General features: G+C 43.0%; 1 protein-coding gene across 1 annotated transcript in view; it reads left to right on the forward strand.

The window, feature by feature from the left end:
- The window catches only part of LOC133359758 (dynein axonemal heavy chain 1-like), a 43,273-nt gene extending 23,845 nt beyond the window's left edge, over positions 1-19,428 (forward strand). The window contains exon 11 of the mRNA XM_061578289.1: positions 19,410-19,428. The gene's annotated coding sequence lies outside the window, so the exon portion shown is untranslated. The remainder of the gene's footprint in view (positions 1-19,409) is intronic.
- The last annotated feature ends 390 nt before the right edge of the window (positions 19,429-19,818 follow it).

The following is a 19,818-nucleotide window of genomic DNA, read 5'->3' on the forward strand; positions in this document are numbered from 1 at the left end:
CAGTGGTAATACAGTGGTGATACAGTGGTGATACAGTGGTAATACAGTGGTGATATAGTGGTAATACAGTGGTAATACAGTGGTGATACAGTGGTAATACAGTGGTGATATAGTGGTAATACAGTGGTACTACAGTGGTAATACAGTGGTGATATAGTGGTAATACAGTGGTACTACAGTGGTGATACAGTGGTGATACAGTGGTAATACAGTGGTGATATAGTGGTAATACAGTGGTACTACAGTGGTAATACAGTGGTAATACAGTGGTACTACAGTGGTAATACAGTGGTAATACAGTGGTGATATAGTGGTAATACAGTGGTACTACAGTGGTAATACAGTGGTGGTACAGTGGTGATACAGTGGTGATACAGTGGTAATACAGTGGTAATACAGTGGTGGTACAGTGGGGATATAGTGGTACTACAGTGGTAATACAGTGGTGATACAGTGGTGATACAGTGGTGATACAGTGGTAATACAGTGGTAATACAGTGGTAATACAGTGGTACTACAGTGGTAATACAGTGGTGGTACAGTGGTGATACAGTGGTGATACAGTGGTGATACAGTGGTAATACAGTGGTAATACAGTGGTGGTACAGTGGGGATATAGTGGTACTACAGTGGTAATACAGTGGTGATACAGTGGTGATACAGTGGTGATACAGTGGTAATACAGTGGTAATACAGTGGTAATACAGTGGTACTACCGTGGTAATACAGTGGTAATACAGTGGTACTACAGTGGTACTACAGTGGTAATACAGTGGTAATACAGTGGTGATACAGTGGTAATACAGTGGTAATACAGTAGTAATACAGTGGTGATACAGTGGTACTACAGTGGTAATACAGTGGTAATACAGTGGTTATACAGTGGTTATACAGTGGTTATACAGTGGTAATACAGTGGTAATACAGTGGTAATACAGTGGTAATACAGTGGTACTACAGTGGTACTACAGTGGTAATACAGTGGTAATACAGTGGTACTACAGTGGTAATACAGTGGTAATACAGTGGTACTACAGTGGTAATACAGTGGTAATACAGTGGTAATACAGTGTCACTACAGTGGTAATACAGTGGTAATACAGTGGTGATACAGGGGTACTACAGTGGTAATACAATGGTAATACAGTGGTGATACAGTGGTAATACAGTGGTGATATAGTGGTAATACAGTGGTGATATAGTGGTGATACAGTGGTAATACAGTGGCAATACAGTGGTACTACAGTGGTAATACAGTGGTGGTACAGTGGCACTACAGTGGTACTACAGTGGTAATACAGTGGTGATACAGTGGTAATACAGTGGTGATATAGTGGCACTACAGTGGTACTACGGTGGTAATACAGTGGTGATACAGTGGTAATACAGTGGTGATACAGTGGTGATATAGTGGTGATATAGTGGCACTACAGTGGTACTACAGTGGTAATACAGTGGTAGTACAGTGGTAATACAGTGGTGATACAGTGGTAATACAGTGGTGATACAGTGGTAATACAGTGGTGATACAGTGGTACTACAGTGGTAATACAGTGGTGATACAGTGGTAATACAGTGGTGATACAGTGGTAATACAGTGGTGATACAGTGGTAATACAGTGGTGATACAGTGGTAATACAGTGGTAATACAGTGGTGATACAGTGGTAATACAGTGGTGATATAGTGGCACTACAGTGGTACTACAGTGGTAATACAGTGGTAATACAGTGGTAATACAGTGGTGATATAGTGGTACTACAGTGGTACTACAGTGGTAATACAGTGGTGGTACAGTGGTAGTAGTGGTGATATAGTGGTACTACAGTGGTAATACAGTGGTGGTACAGTGGGGATACAGTGGTGATATAGTGGTACTACAGTGGTACTACAGTGGTACTACAGTGGTAATACAGTGGTGATACAGTGGTAATACAGTGGTGATACAGTGGGGATACAGTGGGGATACAGTGGTAATACAGTGGTAATACAGTGGTACTACAGTGGTAATACAGTGGTAATACAGTGGTACTACAGTGGTAATACAGTGGTACTACAGTGGTAATACAGTGGTAATACAGTGGTACTACAGTTGTAATACAGTGGTAGTACAGTGGTAGTACAGTGGTGGTACAGTGGTAATACAGTGGTGATACAGTGGTAATACAGTGGTGGTACAGTGGTGATACAGTGGTGGTACAGTGGTGATACAGTGGTGATACAGTGGTGGTACAGTGGTGATACAGTGGTAGTACAGTGGTGGTACAGTGGTGGTACAGTGGTGATACAGTGGTGATACAGTGGTGGTACAGAGGTAATACAGTGGTAATACATTGGTGATACAGTGGTGGTACAGTGGTGATACAGTGGTGATACAGTGGTAATACAGTGGTAGTACAGTGGTGGTACAGTGGTAATACAGTGGTACTACAGTGGTGATACAGTGGTACTACAGTGGTGATACAGTGGTAATACAGTGGTGGTACAGTGGTGATACAGTGGTGGTACAGTGGTGATACAGTGGTGATACAGTGGTGGTACTACAGTGGTAATACAGTGGTAATACAGTGGTAATACAGTGATGATACAATGGTGGTACAGTGGTAATACAGTGGTAATACAGTGGTGGTACAGTGGGGATATAGTGGTCATCATCATCATGGCTTGGCTTCGCGAACGAAGATCTAGGAAGGACATCCACGTCTTCTGCAGGCACGCTGGTGGCTGAAGAGGCCTATGCGGGACAAGCAGGTCCTGCCACAACAGCTGCAAGTATAGGTCTCATCTGGGATGGGTGCTGAGGGATCATGGTTCTTCCTCCTTCTCCTTTTGTCCTCCATACGGGCCCTGCGGGTATCTTCGAAGAAGGAGGTGGCCTGGTGGACTGTGTGCCGCCAGGAGTTGCGATCAGCTGCTTGTGTTGCCCACTGACGGTGATCGATGCAGCAAGCAGTGAGGGACTTCTTCAGAGAGTCTTTGTATCGCTTTCGTGGTGCCCCTATGTCGCGATGGCCAGAGGACAGTTCCCCATACAGCACAATCTTAGGCAAGCGGTGGTTCTCCATCCTGGCGATGTGCCCTGCCCAACGAAGCTGTGTCTTGAGGACCATGGCCTCGATGCTGATGACCTTCGCTGACTTGAGGACTTCAGTGTTGGCGACGAAGTCACTCCAGTGAATATTGAAGATTGTGCGGAGGCAGCGCTGATGGAAACGCTCGAGGAGACTCAGGTGACGACGGTACGTGACCCAGGACTCAGCGCCATACAGGAGAGTTGTCAGCACAACAGCTTTGTAGACGTTGACCTTTGTGGCTCTTTTAAGGTTTCTGTTGTTCCAGACACGTTTGTATAGTCTGCCAAATGCACTGTTTGCCTTGGCCAGCCTGTTGTCAACTTCGTTGGATATAGTGGTAATACAGTGGTAATACAGTGGTGATACAGTGGTGATACAGTGGTAATACAGTGGTACTACAGTGGTAATACAGTGGTACTACAGTGGTAATACAGTGGTAATACAGTGGGGATACAGTGGTGATACAGTGGTAATACAGTGGTAATACAGTGGTACTACAGTGGTACTACAGTGGTAATACAGTGGGGATACAGTGGTAATACAGTGGTAATACAGTGGTGATACAGTGGTACTACAGTGGTAATACAGTGGTAATACAGTGGTACTACAGTGGTAATACAGTGGTGATACAGTGGTGGTACAGTGGTGATACAGTGGTGATACAGTGGTACTACAGTGGTGGTACAGTGGTGATACAGTGGTGATACAGTGGTAATACAGTGGTGATACAGTGGTAATACAGTGGTAATACAGTGGTGATACAGTGGTAATACAGTGGTGATACAGTGGGGATACAGTGATGATACAGTGGTACTACATTGGTAATACAGTGGTAATACAGTGGTACTACAGTGGTAATACAGTGGTAATACAGTGGTACTACAGTGGTAATACAGTAGTAATACAGTAGTAATACAGTGGTGATACAGTGGTACTACAGTGGTAATACAGTGGTAATACAGTGGTAATACAGTGGTACTACAGTGGTAATACAGTGGTGATACAGTGGTAATACAGTGGTACTACAGTGGTAATACAGTGGTAATACAGTGGGGATACAGTGGTGATACAGTGGTGATACAGTGGTAATACAGTGGTGATATAGTGGTAATACACTGGTACTACAGTGGTAATACAGTGGTGATACAGTGGTAATACAGTGGTAATACAGTGGGGATACAGTGGTACTACAGTGGGGATATAGTGGTAATACAGTGGTGATACAGTGGTAATACAGTGGTGATATAGTGGTAATACAGTGATACTACAGTGGTAATACAGTGGTGATACAGTGGTAATACAGTGGTAATACAGTGGGGATACAGTGGTACTACAGTGGGGATATAGTGGTAATACAGTGGTGATACAGTGGTAATACAGTGGTAATACAGTGGTACTACAGTGGTAATACAGTGGTGATACAGTGGTAATACAGTGGGGATACAGTGGGGATACAGTGGTAATACAGTGGTAATACAGTGGTACTACAGTGGTAATACAGTGGTACTACAGTGGTAATACAGTGGTAATACAGTGGTAATACAGTGGTAATACAGTGGTACAACAGTGGTACAACAGTGGTAATACAGTGGGGATACAGTGGTAATACAGTGGTACTACAGTGGTAATACAGTGGTAATACAGTGGTACAACAGTGGTAATACAGTGGGGATACAGTGGTAATACAGTGGTACTACAGTGGTAATACAGTGGTAATACAGTGGTAATACAGTGGTAATAGTGGTACCACAGTGGTAATACAGTGGTAATACAGTGGTAATACAGTGGTACAACAGTGGTAATACAGTGGGGATACAGTGGTAATACAGTGGTACTACAGTGGTAATACAGTGGTAATACAGTGGTAATACAGTGGTAATACAGTGGTACTACAGAGGTAATACAGTGGTGCTACAGTGGTACTACAGTGGTAATACAGTGGTAATACAGTGGTAATACAGTGGTGATACAGTGGTAATACAGTGGTGATATAGTGGTAATACAGTGGTAATACAGTGGTACTACAGAGGTAATACAGTGGTAATACAGTGGTAATACAGTGGTAATACAGTGGTAATACAGTGGTGATACAGTGGTAATACAGTGGTGATATAGTGGTAATACAGTGGTAATACAGTGGGGATATAGTGGGGATACAGTGGTACTACAGTGGTAATACAGTGGTACTACAGTGGTACTACAGTGGTACTACAGTGGGGATACAGTGGTAATACAGTGGTAATACAGTGGTGATACAGTGGTACTACAGTGGTAATACAGTGGGGATATAGTGGAGATACAGTGGTAATACAGTGGTAATACAGTGGTAATACAGTGGTACTACAGTGGTACTACAGTGGTAATACAGTGGGGATACAGTGGTAATACAGTGGTGATATAGTGGTAATACAGTAGTACTACAGTGGTAATACAGTGGTAATACAGTGGTGGTACAGTGGGGATATAGTGGTAATACAGTGGTGATACAGTGGTGATATAGTGGTAATACAGTGGTACTACAGTGGTAATAAAGTAGTAATACAGTGGGGATACAGTGGTGATACAGTGGTAATACAGTGGTACTACAGTGGTAATACAGTGGGGATACAGTGGTAATACAGTGGTAATACAGTGGTGATACAGTGGTACTACAGTGGTAATACAGTGGGGATACAGTGGTAATACAGTGGTACTACAGTGGTAATACAGTGGTAATACAGTGGTGATACAGTGGTACTACAGTGGTAATACAGTGGGGATAAAGTGCTACTACAGTGGTACTACAGTGGTGATACAGTGGTACTACAGTGGTAATACAGTGGTAATACAGTGGTGGTACAGTGGTAATACAGTGGTAATACAGTGGTAATACAGTGGTACAACAGTGGTAATACAGTGGGGATACAGTGGTAATACAGTGGTACTACAGTGGTAATACAGTGGTAATACAGTGGTACAACAGTGGTAATACAGTGGGGATACAGTGGTAATACAGTGGTACTACAGTGGTAATACAGTGGTAATACAGTGGTAATACAGTGGTAATAGTGGTACCACAGTGGTAATACAGTGGTAATACAGTGGTAATACAGTGGTACAACAGTGGTAATACAGTGGGGATACAGTGGTAATACAGTGGTACTACAGTGGTAATACAGTGGTAATACAGTGGTAATACAGTGGTACTACAGAGGTAATACAGTGGTGCTACAGTGGTACTACAGTGGTAATACAGTGGTAATACAGTGGTAATACAGTGGTGATACAGTGGTAATACAGTGGTGATATAGTGGTAATACAGTGGTAATACAGTGGTAATACAGTGGTAATACAGTGGTAATACAGTGGTAATACAGAGGTAATACAGTGGTAATACAGTGGTACTACAGTGGTAATACAGTGGTAATACAGTGGTGATACAGTGGTAATACAGTGGTGATATAGTGGTAATACAGTGGTAATACAGTGGTACTACAGAGGTAATACAGTGGTAATACAGTGGTAATACAGTGGTAATACAGTGGTAATACAGTGGTGATACAGTGGTAATACAGTGGTGATATAGTGGTAATACAGTGGTAATACAGTGGGGATATAGTGGGGATACAGTGGTACTACAGTGGTACTACAGTGGTACTACAGTGGTACTACAGTGGGGATACAGTGGTAATACAGTGGTAATACAGTGGTGATACAGTGGTACTACAGTGGTAATACAGTGGGGATATAGTGGAGATACAGTGGTAATACAGTGGTAATACAGTGGTAATACAGTGGTACTACAGTGGTACTACAGTGGTAATACAGTGGGGATACAGTGGTAATACAGTGGTGATATAGTGGTAATACAGTAGTACTACAGTGGTAATACAGTGGTACTACAGTGGTAATACAGTGGTGGTACAGTGGGGATATAGTGGTAATACAGTGGTGATACAGTGGTGATACAGTGGTAATACAGTGGTACTACAGTGGTAATAAAGTAGTAATACAGTGGGGATACAGTGGTGATACAGTGGTAATACAGTGGTACTACAGTGGTAATACAGTGGGGATACAGTGGTAATACAGTGGTAATACAGTGGTGATACAGTGGTACTACAGTGGTAATACAGTGGGGATACAGTGGTAATACAGTGGTACTACAGTGGTAATACAGTGGTAATACAGTGGTGATACAGTGGTACTACAGTGGTAATACAGTGGGGATAAAGTGCTACTACAGTGGTACTACAGTGGTGATACAGTGGTACTACAGTGGTAATACAGTGGTAATACAGTGGTGGTACAGTGGTACTACAGTGGTAATACAGTGGTGATACAGTGGTGGTACAGTGGTGATACAGTGGTGATACAGTGGTACTACAGTGGTGGTACAGTGGTGATACAGTGGTAATACAGTGGTAATACAGTGGTGATACAGTGGTAATACAGTGGTGATACAGTGGGGATACAGTGGGGATACAGTGGTAATACAGTGGTAATACAGTGGTACTACAGTGGTAATACAGTGGTGATACAGTGGTAATACAGTGGTAATACAGTGGTGATACAGTGTTGATATAGTGGTAATACAGTGGTGATACAGTGGTGATACAGTGGTAATACAGTGGTAATACAGTGGTGATATAGTGGTAATACAGTAGTACTACAGTGGTAATACAGTGGTACTACAGTGGTAATACAGTGGTAATACAGTGGTGGTACAGTGGGGATATAGTGGTAATACAGTGGTAATACAGTGGTGATACAGTGGTAATACAGTGGTTATACAGTGGTACTACAGTGGTACTACAGTAGTAATACAGTCGTAATACAGTGGTACTACAGTGGTAATACAGTGGTAATACAGTGGTACAACAGTGGTAATACAGTGGGGATACAGTGGTAATACAGTGGTACTACAGTGGTAATAGTGGTAATACAGTGGTAATACAGTGGTAATACAGTGGTAATACAGTGGTACTACAGTGGTAATACAGTGGTGATACAGTGGTAATACAGTGGGGATACAGTGGTGATACAGTAGTGATACAGTGGTGATACAGTGGTACTACAGAGGTAATACAGTGGTGATACAGTGGTACTACAGTGGTAATACAGTGGTGATACAGTGGTGGTACAGTGGTGATACAGTGGTGATACAGTGGTACTACAGTGGTGGTACAGTGGTGATACAGTGGTAACACAGTGGTAATACAGTGGTGATACAGTGGTAATACAGTGGTGATACAGTGGGGATACAGTGGGTATACAGTGGTAATACAGTGGTAATACAGTGGTACTACAGTGGTAATACAGTGGTGATACAGTGGTAATACAGTGGTAATACAGTGGTGATACAGTGGTGATATAGTGGCAATACAGTGGTGATACAGTGGTGATACAGTGGTAATACAGTGGTAATACAGTGGTGATATAGTGGTAATACAGTAGTACTACAGTGGTAATACAGTGGTACTACAGTGGTAATACAGTGGTAATACAGTGGTGGTACAGTGGGGATATAGTGGTAATACAGTGGTAATACAGTGGTGATACAGTGGTAATACAGTGGTTATACAGTGGTACTACAGTGGTACTACAGTAGTAATACAGTGGTAATACAGTGGTACTACAGTGGTAATACAGTGGTAATACAGTGGTAATACAGTGGTACAACAGTGGTAATACAGTGGGGATACAGTGGTAATACAGTGGTACTACAGTGGTAATAGTGGTAATACAGTGGTAATACAGTGGTAATACAGTGGTAATACAGTGGTACTACAGTGGTAATACAGTGGTGATACAGTGGTAATACAGTGGGGATACAGTGGTGATACAGTAGTGATACAGTGGTGATACAGTGGTACTACAGAGGTAATACAGTGGTGATACAGTGGTACTACAGTGGTAATACAGTGGTGATACAGTGGTAATACAGTGGTACTACAGAGGTAATACAGTGGTGATACAGTGGTAATACAGTGGTGATACAGTGGTAATACAGTGGGGATATAGTGGGGATACAGTGGTAATACAGTGGTGATATAGTGGTAATACAGTAGTACTACAGTGGTAATACAGTGGTACTACAGTGGTACTACAGTGGTAATACAGTGGTGGTACAGTGGGGATATAGTGGTAATACAGTGGTAATACAGTGGTGATACAGTGGTAATACAGTGGTTATACAGTGGTACTACAGTGGTACTACAGTAGTAATACAGTGGTAATACAGTGGTACTACAGTGGTAATACAGTGGTAATACAGTGGTAATACAGTGGTACAACAGTGGTAATACAGTGGGGATACAGTGGTAATACAGTGGTACTACAGTGGTAATACAGTGGTAATACAGTGGTAATACAATGGTAATACAGTGGTACTACAGTGGTAATACAGTGGTAATACAGTGGTGATACAGTGGTAATACAGTGGGGATACAGTGGTGATACAGTAGTGATACAGTGGTGATACAGTGGTACTACAGAGGTAATACAGTGGTGATACAGTGGTACTACAGTGGTAATACAGTGGTAATACAGTGGTGATACAGTGGTAATACAGTGGTACTACAGAGGTAATACAGTGGTGATACAGTGGTAATACAGTGGTAATACAGTGGTAATACAGTGGTGATACAGTGGTAATACAGTGGTGATATAGTGGTAATACAGTGGTAATAAAGTGGTAATACAGTGGTACTACAGTGGTAATACAGTGGTAATACAGTGGTAATACAGTGGTACTACGTTGGTAATACAGTGGTAATACAGTGGTACTACAGAGGTAATACAGTGGTAATACAGTGGTACTACAGTGGTAATACAGTGGTAATACAGTGGTAATACAGTGGTGATACAGTGGTAATACAGTGGGGATATAGTGGGGATACAGTGGTACTACAGTGGTAATACACTGGTACTACAGTGGTAATACAGTGGTAATACAATGGTACTACAGTGGTAATACAGTGGGGATACAGTGGTAATACAGTGGTGATATAGTGGTAATACAGTAGTACTACAGTGGTAATACAGTGGTACTACAGTGGTACTACAGTGGTAATACAGTGGTGGTACAGTGGGGATATAGTGGTAATACAGTGGTGATACAGTGGTGATACAGTGGTAATACAGTGTTACTACAGTGGTAATACAGTGGGGATACAGTGGTAATACAGTGGTAATACAGTGGTGATACAGTGGTACTACAGTGGTAATACAGTGGGGATACAGTGGTAATACAGTGGTACTACAGTGGTAATACAGTGGTAATACAGTGGTGATACAGTGGTACTACAGTGGTAGTACAGTGGGGATATAGTGCTACTACAGTGGTACTACAGTGGTGATACAGTGGTACTACAGTGGTAATACAGTGGTAATACAGTGGGGATATAGTGGAGATACAGTGGTGATACAGTGGTAATACAGTGGTGATACAGTGGTACTACAGTGGTAATACAGTGGTACTACAGTGGTACTACAGTGGTAATACAGTGGGGATACAGTGGTAATACAGTGGTAATACAGTGGTGATACAGTGGTACTACAGTGGTAATACAGTGGGGATATAGTGGGGATACAGTGGTGATACAGTGGTAATACAGTGGTGATACAGTGGTAATACAGTGGTAATACAGTGGTACTACAGTGGTACTACAGTGGTGATACAGTGGGGATACAGTGGTAATACAGTGGTAATACAGTGGTGATACAGTGGTAATACAGTGGTAATACAGTGGTAATACAGTGGGGATATAGTGGGGATACAGTGGTGATACAGTGGTAATACAGTGGTGATACAGTGGTAATACAGTGGTAATACAGTGGTACTACAGTGGTAATACAGTGGTAATACAGTTGTACTACAGTGGTGATACAGTGGTGATACAGTGGTAATACAGTGGGGATACAGTGGGGATACAGTGGTAATACAGTGGTACTACAGTGGTAATACAGTGGTAATACAGTGGTACTACAGTGGTACTACAGTGGTAATACAGTGGTAATACAGTGGTACAACAGTGGTAATACAGTGGGGATACAGTGGTAATACAGTGGTACTACAGTGGTAATACAGTGGTAATACAGTGGTACAACAGTGGTAATACAGTGGGGATACAGTGGTAATACAGTGGTACTACAGTGGTAATACAGTGGTAATACAGTGGTAATACAGTGGTAATACAGTGGTACTACAGTGGTAATACAGTGGTAATACAGTGGTAATACAGTGGTACAACAGTGGTAATACAGTGGGGATACAGTGGTAATACAGTGGTACTACAGTGGTAATACAGTGGTAATACAGTGGTAATACAGTGGTACTACAGAGGTAATACAGTGGTGATACAGTGGTACTACAGTGGTAATACAGTGGTAATACAGTGGTAATACAGTGGTGATACAGTGGTAATACAGTGGTGATATAGTGGTAATACAGTGGTAATACAGTGGTAATACAGTGGTAATACAGTGGTAATACAGAGGTAATACAGTGGTAATACAGTGGTACTACAGTGGTAATACAGTGGTAATACAGTGGTGATACAGTGGTAATACAGTGGTGATATAGTGGTAATACAGTGGTAATACAGTGGTACTACAGAGGTAATACAGTGGTAATACAGTGGTACTACAGTGGTAATACAGTGGTAATACAGTGGTAATACAGTGGTGATACAGTGGTGATATAGTGGTAATACAGTGGTAATACAGTGGGGATATAGTGGGGATACAGTGGTACTACAGTGGTAATACAGTGGTAATACAGTGGTACTACAGTGGTAATACAGTGGTGGTACATTGGGGATATAGTGGTAATACAGTGGTGATACAGTGGTGATACAGTGGTAATACAGTGGTACTACAGTGGTAATAAAGTAGTAATACAGTGGGGATACAGTGGTAATACAGTGGTAATACAGTGGTAATACAGTGGTACTACAGTGGTACTACAGTGGTAATACAGTGGGGATACAGTGGTAATACAGTGGTAATACAGTGGTGATACAGTGGTACTACAGTGGTAATACAGTGGGGATACAGTGGTAATACAGTGGTACTACAGTGGTAATACAGTGGTAATACAGTGGTGATACAGTGGTACTACAGTGGTAATACAGTGGGGATACAGTGCTACTACAGTGGTACTACAGTGGTGATACAGTGGTACTACAGTGGTAATACAGTGGTAATACAGTGGTGGTACAGTGGTGATACAGTGGTAATACAGTGGTGATACAGTGGTGGTACAGTGGTGATACAGTGGTGATACAGTGGTACTACAGTGGTGGTACAGTGGTGATACAGTGGTGATACAGTGGGGATACAGTGGGGATACAGTGGTAATACAGTGGTAATACAGTGGTACTACAGTGGTAATACAGTGGTGATACAGTGGTAATACAGTGGTAATACAGTGGTGATACAGTGGTGATATAGTGGTAATACAGTGGTGATACAGTGGTGATACAGTGGTAATACAGTGGTAATACAGTGGTGATATAGTGGTAATATAGTAGTACTACAGTGGTAATACAGTGGTACTACAGTGGTACTACAGTGGTACTACAGTGGTAATACAGTGGTGGTACAGTGGGGATATAGTGGTAATACAGTGGTGATACAGTGGTGATACAGTGGTAATACAGTGGTACTACAGTGGTAATACAGTGGGGATACAGTGGTAATACAGTGGTAATACAGTGGTGATACAGTGGTACTACAGTGGTAATACAGTGGGGATACAGTGGTAATACAGTGGTACTACAGTGGTAATACAGTGGTAATACAGTGGTGATACAGTGGTACTACAGTGGTAGTACAGTGGGGATATAGTGCTACTACAGTGGTACTACAGTGGTGATACAGTGGTACTACAGTGGTAATACAGTGGTAATACAGTGGGGATATAGTGGAGATACAGTGGTGATACAGTGGTAATACAGTGGTGATACAGTGGTACTACAGTGGTAATACAGTGGTACTACAGTGGTACTACAGTGGTAATACAGTGGGGATACAGTGGTAATACAGTGGTAATACAGTGGTGATACAGTGGTACTACAGTGGTAATACAGTGGGGATATAGTGGGGATACAGTGGTGATACAGTGGTAATACAGTGGTGATACAGTGGTAATACAGTGGTAATACAGTGGTACTACAGTGGTACTACAGTGGTGATACAGTGGGGATACAGTGGTAATACAGTGGTAATACAGTGGTGATACAGTGGTAATACAGTGGTAATACAGTGGTAATACAGTGGGGATATAGTGGGGATACAGTGGTGATACAGTGGTAATACAGTGGTGATACAGTGGTAATACAGTGGTAATACAGTGGTACTACAGTGGTAATACAGTGGTAATACAGTTGTACTACAGTGGTGATACAGTGGTGATACAGTGGTAATACAGTGGGGATACAGTGGGGATACAGTGGTAATACAGTGGTACTACAGTGGTAATACAGTGGTAATACAGTGGTACTACAGTGGTACTACAGTGGTAATACAGTGGTAATACAGTGGTACAACAGTGGTAATACAGTGGGGATACAGTGGTAATACAGTGGTACTACAGTGGTAATACAGTGGTAATACAGTGGTACAACAGTGGTAATACAGTGGGGATACAGTGGTAATACAGTGGTACTACAGTGGTAATACAGTGGTAATACAGTGGTAATACAGTGGTAATACAGTGGTAATACAGTGGTACTACAGTGGTAATACAGTGGTAATACAGTGGTAATACAGTGGTACAACAGTGGTAATACAGTGGGGATACAGTGGTAATACAGTGGTACTACAGTGGTAATACAGTGGTAATACAGTGGTAATACAGTGGTACTACAGAGGTAATACAGTGGTGATACAGTGGTACTACAGTGGTAATACAGTGGTAATACAGTGGTAATACAGTGGTGATACAGTGGTAATACAGTGGTGATATAGTGGTAATACAGTGGTAATACAGTGGTAATACAGTGGTAATACAGTGGTAATACAGAGGTAATACAGTGGTAATACAGTGGTACTACAGTGGTAATACAGTGGTAATACAGTGGTGATACAGTGGTAATACAGTGGTGATATAGTGGTAATACAGTGGTAATACAGTGGTACTACAGAGGTAATACAGTGGTAATACAGTGGTACTACAGTGGTAATACAGTGGTAATACAGTGGTAATACAGTGGTGATACAGTGGTGATATAGTGGTAATACAGTGGTAATACAGTGGGGATATAGTGGGGATACAGTGGTACTACAGTGGTAATACAGTGGTAATACAGTGGTACTACAGTGGTAATACAGTGGTGGTACATTGGGGATATAGTGGTAATACAGTGGTGATACAGTGGTGATACAGTGGTAATACAGTGGTACTACAGTGGTAATAAAGTAGTAATACAGTGGGGATACAGTGGTAATACAGTGGTAATACAGTGGTAATACAGTGGTACTACAGTGGTACTACAGTGGTAATACAGTGGGGATACAGTGGTAATACAGTGGTAATACAGTGGTGATACAGTGGTACTACAGTGGTAATACAGTGGGGATACAGTGGTAATACAGTGGTACTACAGTGGTAATACAGTGGTAATACAGTGGTGATACAGTGGTACTACAGTGGTAATACAGTGGGGATACAGTGCTACTACAGTGGTACTACAGTGGTGATACAGTGGTACTACAGTGGTAATACAGTGGTAATACAGTGGTGGTACAGTGGTGATACAGTGGTAATACAGTGGTGATACAGTGGTGGTACAGTGGTGATACAGTGGTGATACAGTGGTACTACAGTGGTGGTACAGTGGTGATACAGTGGTGATACAGTGGGGATACAGTGGGGATACAGTGGTAATACAGTGGTAATACAGTGGTACTACAGTGGTAATACAGTGGTGATACAGTGGTAATACAGTGGTAATACAGTGGTGATACAGTGGTGATATAGTGGTAATACAGTGGTGATACAGTGGTGATACAGTGGTAATACAGTGGTAATACAGTGGTGATATAGTGGTAATATAGTAGTACTACAGTGGTAATACAGTGGTACTACAGTGGTACTACAGTGGTAATACAGTGGTGGTACAGTGGGGATATAGTGGTAATACAGTGGTAATACAGTGGTGATACAGTGGTACTACAGTGGTACTACAGTAGTAATACAGTGGTAATACAGTGGTACTACAGTGGTAATACAGTGGTAATACAGTGGTACAACAGTGGTAATACAGTGGGGATACAGTGGTAATACAGTGGTACTACAGTGGTAATACAGTGGTAATACAGTGGTAATACAGTGGTACTACAGTGGTAATACAGTGGTAATACAGTGGTGATACAGTGGTAATACAGTGGGGATACAGTGGTGATACAGTAGTGATACAGTGGTGATACAGTGGTACTACAGAGGTAATACAGTGGTGATACAGTGGTACTACAGTGGTAATACAGTGGTAATACAGTGGTGATACAGTGGTAATACAGTGGTACTACAGAAATAATACAGTGGTGATACAGTGGTAATACAGTGGTGATACAGTGGTAATACAGTGGGGATATAGTGGGGATACAGTGGTAATACAGTGGTACTACAGTGGTACTACAGTGGTAATACAGTGGTGGTACAGTGGGGATATAGTGGTAATACAGTGGTAATACAATGGTGATACAGTGGTAATACAGTGGTTATACAGTGGTACTACAGTGGTACTACAGTAGTAATACAGTGGTAATACAGTGGTACTACAGTGGTAATACAGTGGTAATACAGTGGTAATACAGTGGTACAACAGTGGTAATACAGTGGGGATACAGTGGTAATACAGTGGTACTACAGTGGTACTACAGTGGTAATACAGTGGTAATACAGTGGTAATACAGTGGTAATACAGTGGTACTACAGTGGTAATACAGTGGTAATACAGTGGTGATACAGTGGTAATACAGTGGGGATACAGTGGTGATACAGTAGTGATACAGTGGTGATACAGTGGTACTACAGAGGTGATACAGTGGTGATACAGTGGTACTACAGTGGTAATACAGTGGTAATACAGTGGTGATACAGTGGTAATACAGTGGTACTACAGAGGTAATACAGTGGTGATACAGTGGTACTACAGTGGTAATACAGTGGTAATACAGTGGTGATACAGTGGTAATACAGTGGTGATATAGTGGTAATACAGTGGTAATACAGTGGTAATACAGTGGTACTACAGTGGTAATACAGTGGTAATACAGTGGTAATACAGTGGTACTACAGTGGTAATACAGTGGTAATACAGTGGTACTACAGAGGTAATACAGTGGTAATACAGTGGTACTACAGTGGTAATACAGTGGTAATACAGTGGTGATACAGTGGTAATACAGTGGGGATATAGTGGGGATACAGTGGTACTACAGTGGTAATACACTGGTACTACAGTGGTAATACAGTGGTAATACAGTGGTACTACAGTGGTAATACAGTGGTAATACAGTGGTGATACAGTGGTACTACAGTGGTAATACAGTGGGGATATAGTGGAGATACAGTGGTGATACAGTGGTAATACAGTGGTAATACAGTGGTAATACAGTGGTGATATAGTGGTAATACAGTAGTACTACAGTGGTAATACAGTGGTACTACAGTGGTACTACAGTGGTAATACAGTGGTGGTACAGTGGGGATATAGTGGTAATACAGTGGTGATACAGTGGTAATACAGTGGTACTACAGTGGTAATACAGTGGGGATACAGTGGTAATACAGTGGTAATACAGTGGTGATACAGTGGTACTACAGTGGTAATACAGTGGGGATACAGTGGTAATACAGTGGTACTACAGTGGTAATACAGTGGTAATACAGTGGTGATACAGTGGTACTACAGTGGTAATACAGTGGGGATATAGTGCTACTACAGTGGTACTACAGTGGTGATACAGTGGTACTACAGTGGTAATACATTGGTAATACAGTGGTGGTACAGTGGTAATACAGTGGTGATACAGTGGTGGTACAGTGGTGATAAAGTGGTGATACAGTGGTACTACAGTTGTGGTACAGTGGTGATACAGTGGTAATACAGTGGTGATACAGTGGTAATACAGTGGTGATACAGTGGGGATACAGTGGGGATACAGTGGTAATACAGTGGTAATACAGTGGTACTACAGTGGTAATACAGTGGTGATACAGTGGTAATACAGTGGTAATACAGTGGTAATACAGTGGTGATACAGTGGTGATATAGTGGTAATACAGTGGTGATACAGTGGTGATACAGTGGTAATACAGTGGTGATATAGTGGTAATACAGTAGTACTACAGTGGTAATACAGTGGTACTACAGTGGTACTACAGTGGTAATACAGTGGTGGTACAGTGGGGATATAGTGGTAATACAGTGGTAATACAGTGGTACTACAGTGGTAATACAGTGGTACTACAGTGGTAATACAGTGGTAATACAGTGGGGATATAGTGGAGATACAGTGGTGATACAGTGGTAATACAGTGGTGATACAGTGGTACTACAGTGGTAATACAGTGGTACTACAGTGGTACTACAGTGGTAATACAGTGGGGATACAGTGGTAATACAGTGGTAATACAGTGGTGATACAGTGGTACTACAATGGTACTACAGTGGTAATACAGTGGGGATACAGTGGTAATACAGTGGTGATATAGTGGTAATACAGTAGTACTACAGTGGTAATACAGTGGAACTACAGTGGTACTACAGTGGTAATACAGTGGTGGTACAGTGGGGATATAGTGGTAATACAGTGGTGATACAGTGGTGATACAGTGGTAATACAGTGGTACTACAGTGGTACTACAGTGGTAATACAGTGGGGATACAGTGGTAATACAGTGGTACTACAGTGGTAATACAGTGGTAATACAGTGGGGATACAGTGGTACTACAGTGGTAATACAGTGGGGATATAGTGGTACTACAGTGGTAATACAGTGGGGATACAGTGGTACTACAGTGGTACTACAGTGGTACTACAGTGGTGATACAGTGGTACTACAGTGGTGATACAGTGGTGATACAGTGGTACTACAGTGGTAATACAGTGGTAATACAGTGGTACTACAGTGGTGATACAGTGGTGATACAGTGGTAATACAGTGGTAATACAGTGGTGATACAGTGGTACTACAGTGGCGATTCAGTGGTGGTACAGTGGTAATACAGTGGTGATACAGTGGTAATACAGTGGTGATACAGTGGTGGTACAGTGGTGATACAGTGGTGATACAGTGGTAATACAGTGGTGATACAGTGGTAATACAGTGGTGATTCAGTGGTAATACAGTGGTGGTACAGTGGTGATACAGTGGTGATAGTTGTGGTACAGTGGTACTACAGCTGGGTTTTGGCGTTGGCGGTGGTGGTGGTGGCCGTGAGCGGGAATCCAACTCGGGTCTCTGGCCGGGTTTGTCGGAGTGCAGCCTGCCTAGCGCGCTAACCGCAGCGCCGCCGCTCAGCTGATAGTTCACATCTCGCCATGGTGGCCAGGGAGATGTTGACGACCTCGCCTGGTGTGCAGGAGGTCGTGAGTTCGATCCCGACCCCGATGAGATGTTAACTACCTCGCCTGGTGTGCAGGAGGTCGTGAGTTCGATCACGACCCTGATGAGATGTTGACGACCTCGCCTGGTGTGCAGGAGGTCGTGAGTTCGATTCCGACCCTGATGAGATGTTAACTATCTCCCCGTCTCTCTCCCTTGGGTGTAGACCTCCCCCATCCCCCCTCCCTCCCTCCTCCCTCCACCCTCCCTCCTCCGCCCTCCCTCCTCAACCTGGGATCTCACAGCAGCGATCATCGTCATCATCGTCATCATCGTTATCATCGTCATCATCATTATCATCGTCATCATCGTCATCGTCGTCATTGTCATCAATTGTCATCGTCATCATCGTCGTCATCATCATCATCGTCGTCATCATCGTCATCGTTATCATCGTCATCATTATCGTCATCATCATCGTCGTCATCGTCATCATCGTCATCATCGTCATCAACGTCATCGTCATCATTGTCATCATCATCATCGTCATCATCATCGTCATCATCATCGTCATCATCATCGTTATCATCGTCGTCGTCGTTGCTTCCCACTCGCCGTCCTCTTGCGACCCGCCCCGGCAAGGCCGCTTCGTTTTCGTTGTGGCACGAAAGGAGTCCTTGAGATTCTGTGCCGCTTCACTCCACTGGTCTTACAAAGAGTACTTACAACAACAACATGATGCATATGTAATAAAAGACTCCGTCAGGCACTGCTGGTCTCCGCTTGTCTTTTATTCAGGTTCTTCTCCGCACCCCACTGGTCTCCTCCACGGACCAGCGTCGTCTCTCGCGCGCGCCCCGCGCACGCGCTCCCTCCTCAGCTCCTCCACTTGTCCTCACACCCCGCTGGTCCTGACAAGGGACCAGCGTCGCCTCTCGCGTGCCGCGCACGCTCCTCTCGCGTGCCGCGCACGCTCCTCTGTCAGCTCCTTCTCGAGCGCGCCCCGCACGCGCTCTCCCGTCAGTCGCTCCGCTCCTCCCCGCTCCGCACACCGCTGGCGGACGGTGTGCCGAAGCCCCATCCACCATGTGGCTGGTGGCGTGGTGGCCACCCAACGTGGTCCCGCTTCTTCACTCCATCAACTGGCCTTGATCTCTTCCGGGCTCCTCTCTATAACCTCTCTCCCACGTGACCCTGACTCCTCCCT

The sequence above is a fragment of the Lethenteron reissneri genome, chromosome 66 (genome assembly GCF_015708825.2).
Source record: "Lethenteron reissneri isolate LAM-NWPU_2019-01 chromosome 66, ASM1570882v1, whole genome shotgun sequence".
NCBI classification, from domain to species: domain Eukaryota; kingdom Metazoa; phylum Chordata; class Hyperoartia; order Petromyzontiformes; family Petromyzontidae; genus Lethenteron; species Lethenteron reissneri.